This window comes from Squalius cephalus (genome assembly GCF_949319135.1).
Source record: "Squalius cephalus genome assembly, chromosome: 8".
Lineage (NCBI taxonomy): Eukaryota > Metazoa > Chordata > Actinopteri > Cypriniformes > Leuciscidae > Squalius > Squalius cephalus.
Window position 1 is genome coordinate 104,159 of NC_137129.1, and position 14,836 is coordinate 118,994.

Sequence of the window (14,836 nt, forward strand, 5' to 3'; positions counted from 1 at the left end):
CAAATTTCATTTTTTTTATTTTTTTTTATATTTAATTTCATGTTGTTACTATGGTTACCTTTGACTTCTATTATAATAAACAAATTGAACCAAATACAAAATAAGAATTGTTTATTATATATTTGATATTCATTTTTATACATACACTTCCATGCACATGGGAAAAAAAGCTAACTATTGATTAATATCAATGAATACACAAAAAATAGTACAATACATAAGCAACATGAATAATCAACCATGTATATACAATAGATAAACAATAAAAGACATCTCAACAAAATGCATGGAAACACATATGTTCCACAAAATAAATCAATGTAAAAAAATCACATTTTGACTAATTAAAAATGTCCATCTTTACTTAACTTTAAAACATTTGTGTTTCAGTCCGATGGTAAGTCTGACATCACTGTTTCCAAGTCCAAAAGCTCCATCAGATGCCAAAAACAAACAAACAGTGCTAATATGCACTCATTGTGCTGTAATATTCCTGAAAATTATGATCCTAACCTTTATCTCTATACCGAAATCTCAGATGGTTAGTTATTCAGCTATTTTGAATCATAAAATGTTGAAGTCTGGGATGCCGTGAGACTGGAGACTGTAATGTACACTATGGCTTTTGAAAAGCTTAAATTTGTGACTTGAATCAACAGTGTTCATAAATGGTTGTTGAGTATTCTCATGAAACAAGATAGAGGAAGTAGAGGCTTCGACCTGGAAACAGTATTAAGGTGCAGTAAAATTATCTGTTGTTCTGTGAATGTTCACTGGTGAATTCCAGTCATTTCAATAAGAATCCACACGATCAGCAATTTCATTTGTGGTCAAAAATGTCACTATGGGACCAAGTTGGTGTGAGGTACTTAAAGAGTTAGAAAAGTGAACAGGTACAGCAGATTCGTTTTCCGCTTGTTTTTCCTCTTCTCTGGTGGATGGTCCAAGCACTTCAATGATTTTCAGGTCTACAGAAGGATTTTTATTCTTGTTCAAACTTGTATTTCAGCTTACCGAGATCCCTGCAAAGTACAAAATTTACTGTTAGTAAGGTTATTAAAGTGATAGTTGTGAAATTTAAATAATTTCCTCAGCCTTGTGACGTTCCAAACCTGTTTGACTTTCTGTCTGTGGAACCCAAAAGCAGATCTCAGGCATAATGCAACCCCAGCAAATGTGTAAATCATTCATGAAACCATTCTTATGTACACTTGTCTAGTTCAATTCAATGCAACAATTTATGTAAAAATGGTTAAGCTCCAAAAATGTCCCAGAAAAGATCCTAAAAATAATCAATGAGTTCACAACTCATGTGTTATGGGGCTGTGTTGTAAGTCTTCTGAAGCCATGTAATAGATTTTTCCCTTTTTTTTTGTCGAAAAAGACTAAACTTGAAGTTATAATTCAGAGTTAAAATGTCTTATATTCAAATGCAAATGATAAAGATATAAGAAAAAATGCATAGCATTATTGGCGCCAAACCTGTGATGATATTTTTCTGAGTAACATGAATGAGATTTGAGAGCATGAGGGAAGATTTTCAGAGAATAACTGATTAAAAAACACAAGTACACAGTCAAACAATACAATTTCACACAGAGAAAGTTCATAGTAATAAAGTACTTTCATGTGGTGCAGGTAACTTACTGTAACTCAATGTTGCCACTGAAATGTTCAGATTATTTTAGAAATGTAATGGTTGTTCTGGGGAAACAAAAGAATAAAGCTGATTATTCACAACATAATATTTATTGACCAGTAAATGGCTTTAAAATGGTATTTGAGAGAATGAGGGCACCTGTAGTAAGTAAAGTTAGGCTAAACAAAAACTGACCAAAATAACGTTATATTAACCTGCTTTTGTTATTCATAACAAATGCCAATGACACAGCAGGAATCAGCTAAATAGGCTATATCAGCCATTTGAAGACACAGTTGTACAGAATATGTTCAATTGAATGGCTAAATCAATCTAAGACAATAAGTCAATAATTTCCATTTGTTCATTAACGTTAACCTTAGATCAATGTAGTTAGCATCGCGGCTAAAACCTTCATACCAGATACTGTGCAATAAACGAGTGGCAAACACTGTAAAAACGTAGTAATGTATAATAAATGTAGTTTATATGTGTTTGAATATATAGTGAGTAGACTCTGTATGTATATTTATTTGGCGAGTTTACAAACCTTGTAACGGAGAGCCGAACAAACGGCGGAAGCTTTGATGAGAGGAGCCGTTACTTTCAAACCCGATGACGTCGATCGATCAGCTGAGCTTTGTTGCGCGCGAGCAGCGCGAGCATCAGCCGCGTTTCCATTACCCTTCAAATTGCGCAATTCGAAATTGCGAATTGAAAATACGCTTAATGGAAACACGTCAATTTCGCAAAAACTCCCATTTATCGCAAAAAAGTTTTTACGCTCTCATGAGGTGGTTTTTCAGGCAATTCGAAAAAAGAATATTTCGCAAAACTGCAATGGAAACAGTTTTTGCGCATTTACAGTCACCTGACTTAGAAGACGCAGTGTGTTTGAAGTCCATGTATAGCTACGCAAATAATAATAATTTTATATTATTTTATTACCTATAACATTTAATAGGCTATATTTAGAAGACGCTTTTATGCAAAAAAGGAACAAAGCTGAGCGTTGAGCGCGCACTGCATGACACGGAGGCGCGGCCGTGAACACTTGCATTTTCCTATCAACAGTGGAAACAACTTAAAATACTCTATCATTTCTGGTCAGACAGAAAATAATAATACATTATTCTCAACCACTTTTATTTGTGTAAACTCACAATAATAAGAAAACGCTGTGCTTTTGTAAAATAAAAGAAACAATCAGACGCACTTTCATGATCTCCGTAAACTGGAGCGCGAGAACTGAAACAAAATATAGCCTAGGCTAAAGCTTGAAATGTCCACTTTAAAACGAACAAATTCGAATCGAAAGCTAATACCTTCTGATTATGTAGGCTAATCCGTATGAAAGTTGCATTTCTCTCTAAAAGCGCATCTGCTTAACAGCGGAGATGGAGATGTGATTTTAGCCGACACTTAGAAAACAATAGTTTATTAATTATATTAATGGCTCTTCTCATTCAGCACTGCGGGAAAGACATCAATTCCAGTTTATAATTTGGCCTTAGAAAACCAGTCAAATCGACATGTTTTCCATATTAATTTGTGAATATTTTAAATGTTTAATAAAGGGGCAAAAAGTCATAAACAAAGCACAGCAGTTGTGTGTAGCCAGTTCAAATTAAAATTTTGGTGTTCAACTTTGCGTTTTAAAAAGACAACAACCGTTCATTTTTCGTTTTTCAATTAGGGGTTAAAAAAGGAAAAACAAATAGACACAAAAGTAGCCTACATGGATCGTTTGGACAGAATACGAGACAGAATTCTTTATTAAATTCATAAAAGAAACAATAATTAGCCTATAGGAATACTGGATTCTAAATCTTAAAGAAATGCCATCGGAGCAGAAGGGCGAAACACCCAGAAGAAACTCCTTATATGTGTCGTTCGGGGGTCTTTCCCTGTCATTAATGCTTGGATAACACGCCACGTCTCCTTACATTAATAATAATAATAATGTCTAATGCGGTGGCTGTGATATTTATAACCAACGTCCGTTGCCGTGATTTTTGGAATGACTTCTCGCGAGAGAAAAAAAGACGTTTTAGTCGCATAACATCGGTTAATGGAAACGCCGTCATTTCGCAATAGTTTTTTATCGATATTTAGATAATAGCGCAAAACATTTGCGCAAATCTGTAATGGAAACGCGGCTACTGAAGCGACGACAGCAGAGGAATAACAGCAGTTTCGTGGCAGAATAAAACTTCTCTCCTCCTGATTCTTCTTCTTCATATGATTAATATTATTATTATTTAGTGTTGTTGTTTAAGGTTTAAATTACTTAATAAAATAGGCCTGTACTAAATAAATGTAAGCTACCCAGGTGAAAAAGACGTAGGCTAAATGTATTAAAAATGCATTAAAGTATATTTGTATTGTAGGTCTACTAAAAACACACTCAAGTACATTTTTAATACATTTAATAGTACGTCTTTTTCACCTGGGTATGTATACTGAATCAAACTTAAGTAGCCTATAATAATAATAATAGGATAATAATAATCTTATTCTGGCCTCACTGAACCATTGGGTTCCTCCAGATGCTGGCTTTAACATAAGAGATCTTCCAGGAACCACTTAAATGTTAAAAGATCTTCCAATAACCCTTTTATCGCATTCAAGTTCCTCTATTTTCCCCCAAAGCACTTCGAGGTGTCATGGTAATGAAAAGGTGACTCCAGAACCTCTGAACTAAATACTAAAGTGCTTAAAGGATCCCATAAGTTCCAGCAAGAACCTCAAAGATTGTCAATGCTCCTCCAGTAACCGTACTATAGGAGAAAGAGCTTTGAGGCACCTAAATTACATTTTGAAGTTCCTTGAGTATCCGACAGGATATTTGAGGCTCCTTTAGTTTTTACAGTGTAGAGTGTGTCCACGATTGTGTGTGGGTCCATGTACATGCTGAGACAGATCTAAAATTTTTAAAACAGTTTTGATTTCTTTTGCCATATTGGTTTCTGCATCATCTATATGAATGTTAAAATCTCCAGCAATGGCAAAACAGTCAAACTCTGAGGAAAGTGTTGATAACAGTTCTGTAAAGTCCTCAGCAAAGGCTGGAGAGTATTTTGGAGGCCTGTAAATAATAAGTAAAATGCGTGGAGCACCTTTTAACACAATACCCAGATATTCGAAAGACGGGTAATTCCCAAATGATATTTGTTTACATTGATAGATATCTTTAAAAAGAGCAGCTAGACCCCCACCTCTCTTAACAGATCTGCAGACACTCATAAAAGTAAAGTTAGGAGGGGCTGTTTCATTGAGGATTGTTGCACTGCAGCTTTCTTCTAGCCAAGTTTCATTTAGAAACATAAAATCCAGGTTGTTTGTAGTTAGAGTAAGAGGTGTTATGATCAGGCACACTGGCCACAACATAAAATGGCAGCAAAGTCAGTTGGACTCGTTTGTCTAGGGGGTTTATTAAACAATTGCGTAAATTACCAACAAAACAGAAAATGGGAGATTAACTACAACAGAATAAAAACAATGCAGGAAGATCAATCACAGGCGTGGTAGCCGGAACACAAGTCTCCGCTCTCTGCACGGAGTGCCTGAGATTTTAAAGGGTGTCTCTCCGCCCACTTGTTACAGATCACACCTGCACACAATAACAAATGAAAACATGCTACCGATCAGCCAAACATTAGAAGAGGAAACAGAGCCACCACAGGTAGTGGAGGGACATAACAGTGGGCCCTGGCGTTGTGGCAGAGGCCGAAGAGCTCTCACAGGAGGAGGAGGAGGAGGAGGAGGGGGAGGAGGGGGAGGAGGGGGAGGAGGAGGGGGAGGAGGGGGAGGAGGGGGAGGAGGGGGAGGGCGAGCTGGGCCCGCAGGCTTTGGTGGTTGCGGTGCCTGCTGTTTTTTGGTTGGTATCTGGGGGCTTGCAGCAAAAGAGTGGGATAGTTTGGTTCCAGCATACACCAGTTCTTCCATTTTCTGTGAGAAGCACAGAAGTGGCGATGCTGGAGAGAGGGAAAAAGTGTCTGGTTAAAGGGGCTGTTGCTCTGGTGTTATCGGAGGCTGTGATGTGCTGTCCTGGCTTCCCTGGCGGTTTTCCAGGAAGTCGTCCTTGGATGCTGAATCTTCAAGCAGTTCTGATATGTCTGTCTGTGGTGAGCTCTGTGGGCAGGGCTCAGCTGAGATTGAGTCCGTGAGCAGAGGTTGTTGTGGCGGAGTGGTGTTATCATTGTCCTTGTGTGATATGTCAACCGCATGTCCATTTTGCTGCTGAAGTGAAGTCCCGTGGTCATTCATACTGTGTCCAGGTGTGTGTGTGCCGTTCAGATTGAGTGGATTGGCACACACTGCAGAAGGATGATTGAGGGAGAAGTAGATATTGTCCTTTAGCACTCTTGAACCAAGTTTGTTTGGGTGATGGCCATCCTGATGAAACAGTTGTCTCTGACTCCAGAAAAGATTGAAGTTGTCAATGAAGTTCACTGCTTTTATATTGCAGGTTTTTTGTAGCCATGTATTTAGCCCAAGCAACCGTGAAAACCTGTTTGTTCCTCTTGCTGGGAGAGGTCCACTGATGAATGTTTGAACTTTCAGTCTTAAGTGTTTCAAAAAGTTAATTGAAATCCTTCTTAAGGAGTTCTGACTGCTCTTTATGAATATCATTCTTCCCCACATGAATGATGAGGTGATTTGCAGTCTTACTGTGCGTTCACACCGGACGCGAATAGCGCGTCAAATTCGCGCCTGCCGCGTCTAGTTATACGCTTGACCACTTTGTGTTAATTTGCGCGTCAAGAGTGAAATTGACGCACGTAAAAACAAAAGTTTGAAGCGAAATTTACGCGCATCACGTGCATCAGAGGCGAAATCCGGAGGTGAAAGTTTCGAAACCCGTTGGCGGCCATCTTTTTTAGATGTTTATCGAGCATTAGCATTAGCATTAATCGAGAGATTCACCGCTCGTATATGCTCTGGAGAGCAGAAACAGCTGCGTAGGGGACATCGTCGCTGTACTCGGTCCACCAGACCCTCCGGAGGGTTTCAGGAGTTTCACAATTTGCTCCAGGAGCTAAGTTTGGTGGACCTAACAGTGAGGACGCTGACGAGGACAGCGTAGGCCGTATAAGGCCTCGGCCTCGAGTGGTGGTCGCTGCCTAACGAGCCCGCGCTGTGCAGCCCGGCGCGAGGTTCACCCTCGCCTGCACCCACCTAATCTGTCATTTATTTTTGTTTTGATAATAAATGGAGCCAGCCTCCAAAAGTGAAACCTGTCCTGTGATTTTTAGTTTTTATACACTAAATTGTGTTTGTTGTCTTTACATTAGATTAATAATGTTTCATATAATCTAGAATAGATATGGAATAAATAGCATTCAATACAAAATGAGTATCTCTCATATATTGAAATCGAGTTTTTGTGTGAAAGATTTGCTTTGTTGTGCATTTTAGTCATATTACAAAATAATTTATTGAGGCCAAACATAAAATAACATTATAAACTGTCACTTCACCACGTGACAGCAGCAAGCAGGCTCCTGATTGGTTAACACGGCACGAATTGACGCAGAAGTTCAGATTTTTCAACTCGGGCGGCAGACGCGAATTCGCGTCAAACGCGTGAATGCACAAAAAGCACTACATAAAATCATTCGCGCGTAACACGCTTAACGCGCCAGACGCTCAATGAGGCCGCAGGAATTTTTTACGCGCGTAACGCGTCTTTGCATTGACTTAACATTCAAATCACTCGCGCCTGACGCGCTATTCGCGTCCGGTGTGAACGCACCATTATGTTTCATCAGAATGTTCTGAAGTTCCCTGTTTACATCAGAAGTTGTTGCTTGTGGAAGGCAGCAAGTAGTTGTATCCCTGCCGCTAATGTTTCTGATTATGGAGTCCCCCACTATCAGAGTCCTGTGCTCGGCTGCGCTCTGAGCTGAGTGCCGCTGTCTGCTCGACCTTGAGCGCCAGTTAGCATCAGTGTTAGCTACTGGCCCATTCAGTCTGTGTTCGATCACATTCATCACATTTGGGGATTCCTCATTTACATTCATTAGTACTTCAAATCTGTTCTTAAGATGTATAGGCGGTGGTAGGAGACCAGTGTTTGCAATCCTTGTCAGAGCTGTATCTGGGGTAGAGGATGCTACTGCGGCAATATGTGATGCTCGTGACAATCTGATGTCTCGAGTGCCTTTGGGTCTCGCTCCCTGTTTGTGCCATCGATTAGTAAGTCGATCGGCTTGTTTCTCTACCTGTCGAGGAGCACTAGTTTCATGGGACTCACCGGTATGCTGAGGGTGTCCATGACGAAGCTCTGTTGTGTGCTCCGTCTGGTTTGGTGGTCCCATAAGTAACTTTGTTTCAAGAACTGCAATCCTTTGTAAAAGTCTGTGGCAGTTAGTGCAGCAAGTAGATTCTTGAACCAGAAGAGGCATTTTCTCTCTTATCCGTATGAGTGTAGGCAGTTGTGTTTTCCTTTCCCCGGAATGTAAGCTGGTCGGGTAAAAGAATTCTGCGTTTTTGTAGTAATCCAAACTTTGTCGTTTGAGCACTGTGCTGATTTGCTGAAGTTAAAATTAGGTGATAAAAGGAGATATAAAAATATAGAAGATAAAATATAAAAGCGATAGAGCAAAGCGCGGAGCAGTAAGCAAGAGTGTCCGAACAGTAGCTGAGCAGGAAGTGAAGTGTAGCTGAATAAACAGAAGATTGAAACGCTTTGATTAAACATGACTAATAAACACACGACTGCCTTATTCTGTGTCAGAAGCTCATCATCTCACAGGAGGAGCTCAGCTGTCCTCATGAAGTGAGTCTGGAGTAAATGCATGTTATTAAATGTTGTCTGTTGTTGGACAAGAGGTTCATAAATGCTTCTCGTGTTTGGAAAGATGTTTGACGCGTGTTGTTTTTTCAAATGCACGTTATAAGCGACTGAAACTCGCAGTGCTGTCAGAGTGAGCCGCGTTACTGAGCCGTACGGCACTGACACGCTGCACATTACTAATGATCACAGCCGTAGCGATTTTAAAATCACGATAAGTCATCTCGATTTAAGTGCGATTACATGGAAAGTGCGATTAATCGTTCAGCCCTACTTAGAACAGAACACTTCATTGTAGAGATTATATCAGCTAGCTGAGTTGGAAAGACAGGTTTAAAGTTAGACAGACAACTCATAGGACAGGGCAGTTGCAAGTGACATGGTTCAGAGGGAACAATGGAGCTTCTAATATCATTAATTTTTTGAGTGAAATGTTTTAAAAAATCTTCACAAAGCTCAATAGAGGCCTCAGATAAAATATTCGTAGCCGGGTTTAGAATAGAGTCAATCGTATCAAACAGGAGTTTTGGTCGCTTTGCGTTGTCAGAAATTAATTGAGAAAATTGCCTTTTTTACTGCCGTTTGATAGTTGAACAGACTTGATTTTAAAATGTCAAATGAAACCTGTAGCCTATCTTTTTTCCACTTTCGCTCCGCTGTTCGACACTCTTGTCTGAAAGCGCGGGTGACATCATTTAACCACGGCTGGCCAGCAACCTTCATCTTTTTACGCTTAAACGGAGCAATAGCGTCCATAGATATAGAGGATGCTTTATAAAATATCTCAGTCAAGCATTCAGTATCTGTTTCGTTCAGAAAATAATTATTAAAATGTGAAGAAAAATGTTCAGAAAACAAATTTGCAGTGTTTGAGTGAATAGCTCGAGAGAGACATGAAGGCTGAGGGCAAATAGAAGACGGGAGAAAGCACTCAGATTCAAACAAAATAGGATAATGGTCAGACACACATGCATCAATAACCTCCAGATTTTAAATCAAAAAACCACGAGATCAAATCTAGTGTTACGTCCAAGGACGTATTCATTTGTGTATTGTATATCAAGAGTGTTATTTGCCAGTGCATATGTGTTTCTCTCTCTCTCTCTCTCTCTCTCTCTAATTGTGTGTCTGATTAGTAGGATTGATGGCTACCACCTGTGCTCGTTACCTGTGAGCGCTGCTCGCGCACTGATTGGTGCGTGTCCTGAGGAGTCTAATATAAAACCGCAGAGAGAGCGCTGAGGAAGGGGGAGAGACAGCGCGGCGTTTGAGATTGTTCCGCTCTCCAAGTCCAGACGAGCGAGTTGCGCTCTGTGGTGTATGTTCACAATGTGTGTGAGAATGTGCCTTTGTAGCTTTTGTTATTTATGATTAGACAAGTTTTTATGGGTAACGTAGGGGGGAGAGGATACCCATTACTTTTCTCCTGTTTATGGATTAGTTAGGGAGTGAGGGAAGTTATATGTTTTGTTTTGCTTTTTGTTTTGTATAGGTAAGTTAATGTTATCCCCTTTGTAGTTAGAGGTATTGTTTTGTTTTCTTTTGACTTGGGCCCTCCTCCCGAGGTAATACTTTTGTTTGAATTTATTTTGTAATATGTTTCTCTACTTTATATCTTTCTTTTTATAACGCCTGCTGACGTTAAATAAAAGGCAGACACGCCATGAGAGAATAAACTTGTTGGTTCATTCATTCCTTCTTCTGTGACTCTGGGACTGGAGAGCTGGAGATTCTCAAAGTCTCTCCACTTTTTCTTTGTTCGTCGTTCCCTATTTACCCCTAGATTAAGGGGAAGACGTAACAATTGGGGGCTCGTCCGTTTGTGCGACATATAGTTGAAAGCTTTTCAAGTGAAGAAAACATAGCGGTAAGATCATTTATTCTCTTCTCTCTTTGTGTTGTCTGTGATGTCTTCGTAATAGGGGAGGGGAAAGAGACTTCTTGTGGTAGGAGAAATGGAGTTTGATTTGACAGCTTTCACTCTTTCTCCTACCACAGAAGTTTTTGAACGTTGTAGAAAAAAATATCTATTGTCGATCGCAGATTTTTTTTAGTATTCGGGTGATGAGAGAGGCTACTAAACAGGTTATAAAAAAAGAGTTGTATGACAAGCTAGTAGAGGATGGTATTTTGGCAGAGGGTTCAGATAAGGAGAAATATCAGGATGTGGCACCTATATTTTTTTCAGATTCTGAGCAGGTGCGGTATGATCCCAGGTTGGAGATTAGACTTAGAGAATTAGACTTAGAAATCAAAAAACAAGAATGTGAGTCTCAAATTATTAGGCTGCGGGTTATAGAGGCGGAGAAGGAGCGTGAAGTTCAATTGCGTAAATTAGATCTTGAAGCGTTAAAAAAGCCGGTGCCCGTACCTCGTTCTCGACCACCCTCTATAGCTTCCCCAGTTTCGCCAGTTAGCCCTGATCATGCTTCTACTGTTTCTGCGTTTGACATCAGCAAATATGTTAAACTCGTGCCTCCTTTTAGGGAAGCTGAAGTGGATGCTTATTTTGTAGCCTTTGAGCGAATAGCTGGTAAGCTCAATTGGCCGAAAGATATGTGGGCGTTGTTACTTCAATGTAGTCTCGTGGGTAAGGCACAGGAAGTTATTTCAGCGTTAAGTTTGGAGGATTCGCTTGATTATGATGTGGTAAAGATGACAGTGCTTCGTGTATACGAGTTAGTTCCCGAGGCGTATCGCCAGAGGTTTCGATCTCATGCGAAGACATCCAGGCAAACGTATGTTGAGTTTGGAAGAGAGAAGAGAGCGTTGTTTGAAAAATGGTGCCTGTCTAGCAAAACTGACACCTTTGAACAACTTTGCGAATTGGTTTTGTTAGAGAATTTTAAAAAGAGTATTCCAGAAAAAGTTGTGCAGCACTTAAATGAGCAGAAGATAACCACGCTTGCCGAGGCTGCTGTATCCGCTGATGAATTTGTGCTCACGCATCGTAAGTTTTTCTTGCAAGAGTTACCAACTCCGAATTTTTCTTCATCCGCCGATAAGTTTGTAAGGGAAGAGTTCCCTTCTCAAAGTTTTTCTCGTTCGCGGAAAAACGATGTGCGTCCAAAAATGACTGGTCGTAATTCGGCGCGTCAGGGAGACAGGCGGGCTTGTTTTTACTGCCTGGATCCTGGACATTTAATTTCGGAGTGTAGGGAATGGAATAAAAAGAATGTGAAAACAAAAAGTGTTGCGCTTACGCAGATGCTGCCAGGGGTGAGAGAGGCTGATGTGTCTGGTTATGAACCATTTATTTTGAATGGGCAGGTTTCAATCTCTGATCTTCAGTTTACACCGGTGTCAATCTTGCGAGATACGGGTTCTTGTCAGTCATTTATATTAGAGAGTGTTTTGCCTTTTTCTGAAAAATCGTATACCGGTGCTGATGTGTTAGTACGAGGTATAGAAATGGGCTGTGTACAGGTGCCTCTACATGAAGTGGACTTAAAATCGGATTTTGTCTCTGGCATTGTTAAGTTAGGTGTTCGTAAGCAGTTGCCTGTTGCTGGAGTACATATTATTCTGGGAAATGACCTTGCAGGGGGCAAAGTTTTTCCTAGTCTGGTAGTGATGCATAAACCCATGGTTAAAGAGCAGCCTGACCTAGGTGTTCAGTTCCCTTCTGCTTTTCCTGCATGTGCAGTGACACGGGCTCAAGTTCAAAAGTTTCAAGATGTCGTTAATCTCTCTGATTTGTTTTTGAACACAGAATCCAAGACTGAAGAGACGGAGTCAGGTGGAGTAAGTAAAGTGACAGACACTTCACTAATTCTTGAAGTTCCTTTTAATGTTGGAAAGGAGAAGTTAGCAGTTGAGCAAAAATCTGATGTTTCCTTAGCAGAGTGTGTTAAGGCAGCGGTCAACGTGAAAGACAGAGCGGACGCTAAAGTAGGTTATTTTTGGGAGAATGATGTGTTAATGCGTAAATGGAAACCGCTTTATGATGAAAAAGGTTTGCAGGAGACGTTTCAAATTGTCTTGCCTGTCAGCTATCGCGCTCCAGTTTTAAGATTGGCACATGAAAATCCCATGGCAGGTCATTTAGGAGTGACAAAAACTGTTCGCCGCATTTCTAAATACTACTTTTGGCCTGGTCTTCGATCATCCGTTGTTAACTTTTGTCGTTCTTGTGATGTGTGTCAGCGTATTGGAAAGCCTAATCAGAAGGTACCCGTGGCCCCTCTGTATCCCATACCGGTAATAGAAGAACCATTTGAACGACTTATTGTTGATTGTGTGGGTCCGCTGCCCAAGTCCAAATCAGGACATCAGTATGTGCTAACAATCATGTGTGCAGCTACTAGATTCCCTGAGGCCATTCCCTTGCGTTCGTTGAAAGCACAGACGGTAGTAAAAGACTTGGTTAAGTTTTTTACCACGTTTGGTCTACCACGAGTAATACAGAGCGATCAAGGAACTAATTTTACTTCTAAAGCTTTCTCACAAGTTTTGAAGGAATTAGGAATTGAGCACCGAGTATCTAGTCCTTATCACCCTGAGTCCCAAGGAGCCTTAGAAAGGTTCCATCAAACCCTTAAAACAATGATCCGTGCATATTGTTTGCAGACGGGAAAGGACTGGGTGGAGGGGTTGCCTTTTCTGTTATTCGCTGCCAGAGAAGCGGTTCAGGAGTCCTTGGGGTTTAGTCCCGCCGAACTGGTTTTCGGGCACACCGTGAGGGGTCCGCTAAAACTGCTGTATGAACATTTGTTGATGAAAAATCCTTCTTCTGTATCTCTCTTGGATTATGTGAGTTCTTTCAGAGAGAGACTTCATAAAGCTTGTGATGTAGCTAAGGCCCATCTATCTGTTGTTCAGTTGAAAATGAAGCAGCAGTTTGACAAAAAGAGTGTTCGGAGGAATCTGCAGGTCGGTGACTCTGTTCTTGTGCTTTTACCAGTGCCTGGTGATGCTTTGCAAGCCAAATTTTCAGGACCATATGTCATAGAGCAAAAGCTCAGTGAAACTGATTACGTTATTCAAACTCCTGATCGTCGGCGAAAAACTAGAGTTTGCCATGTGAACATGCTTAAGGCATATGTGGAGAGGGAACCGAAAAATGCTCTGTCTGTAGACGTGCCATTGGTTTCTTCAGTGGTCACTATAACTGCCTCTTGTGCTGTAGAAGACGATGGTGTTGCTCAAACTTCTACCCCTCATCTGAAGAATTCCAGCATTTTGGGTGATTTATGCAGTTATTTGGTACATTTATCTGAAAAACAGTATGAGGATGTGTGTAATTTGATCCAGTCTTTTCCCTCACTTTTTTTAGATGTGCCTAGTAGAACATCTGTCTTATGTCATGACATTGAAGTGGGAAGTGCATCCCCGGTGAAACAACATCCGTATAGGGTGAATCCAAAAAAACGGGAAATTATGAAGTGCGAGGTAGAATATCTATTGAAAAATGGGTTAGCCGTGCCAAGTCAGAGTCCATGGAGCTCCCCATGCTTGCTGGTACCCAAATCAGACTCCACATATCGCTTTTGTACGGATTATAGGAAAGTTAATAGTCTTTCAACACCTGACTCGTTCCCACTGCCTCGTATTGAAGACTGTATCGATAGGGTGGGAGCAGCCAAATATGTGACGAAGATAGATCTGTTAAAAGGGTACTGGCAGGTGCCTCTTACGCCACGGGCTTCAGAAATTTCCGCCTTTGCTACACCCGATAACTTTCTTCAATATACTGTCCTTGCTTTCGGGATGCGAAATGCTCCTGCAACGTTTCAAAGACTTATGCAGAAGGTTTTATCTGATGTACCGAAGTGTGATGCATACATAGATGATGTGGTGCTCTATTCAGACAGTTGGACAGAACATATGACTAATCTTGAGTTATTGTTTACTCGATTGTCAGACGCTTCTCTGACTGTAAATCTCGCAAAGTGTGAATTTGCGAAAGCAGAGGTGACATACTTGGGAAAGAAGGTGGGTCAAGGAAGTGTGAGACCAGTAGAAGCGAAGGTTTCTGCAATAACAACCTATCCATCTCCATCTAATAAACGTGAGCTGAGACGTTTTCTTGGAATGTGTGGGTATTACAGAAGTTTTTGTCAAAATTTCTCCAGTGTTGTGACCCCACTTACTGATCTACTCAGTGATAAGAGAACATTTGTATGGTCTAATGAGTGTGAGCATGCTTTTTTGTCTGCTAAAGATCTTTTGTGTCACGCACCCGTTCTTAAGGCTCCGGATTTCCATCGTCCATTTAAGCTGCATGTGGATGCGAGTTCATCTGGGGCAGGAGCAGTATTGTTACAGGAGGACCATATGAATATTGATCATCCTGTATGCTATTTTTCCAAAAAGTTTTCAAAGTGCCAAAGTAACTACAGCACAATTGAGAAGGAAGCTCTTGCTTTAGTGCTGGCGCTCCAGCACTTTGAAGTTTA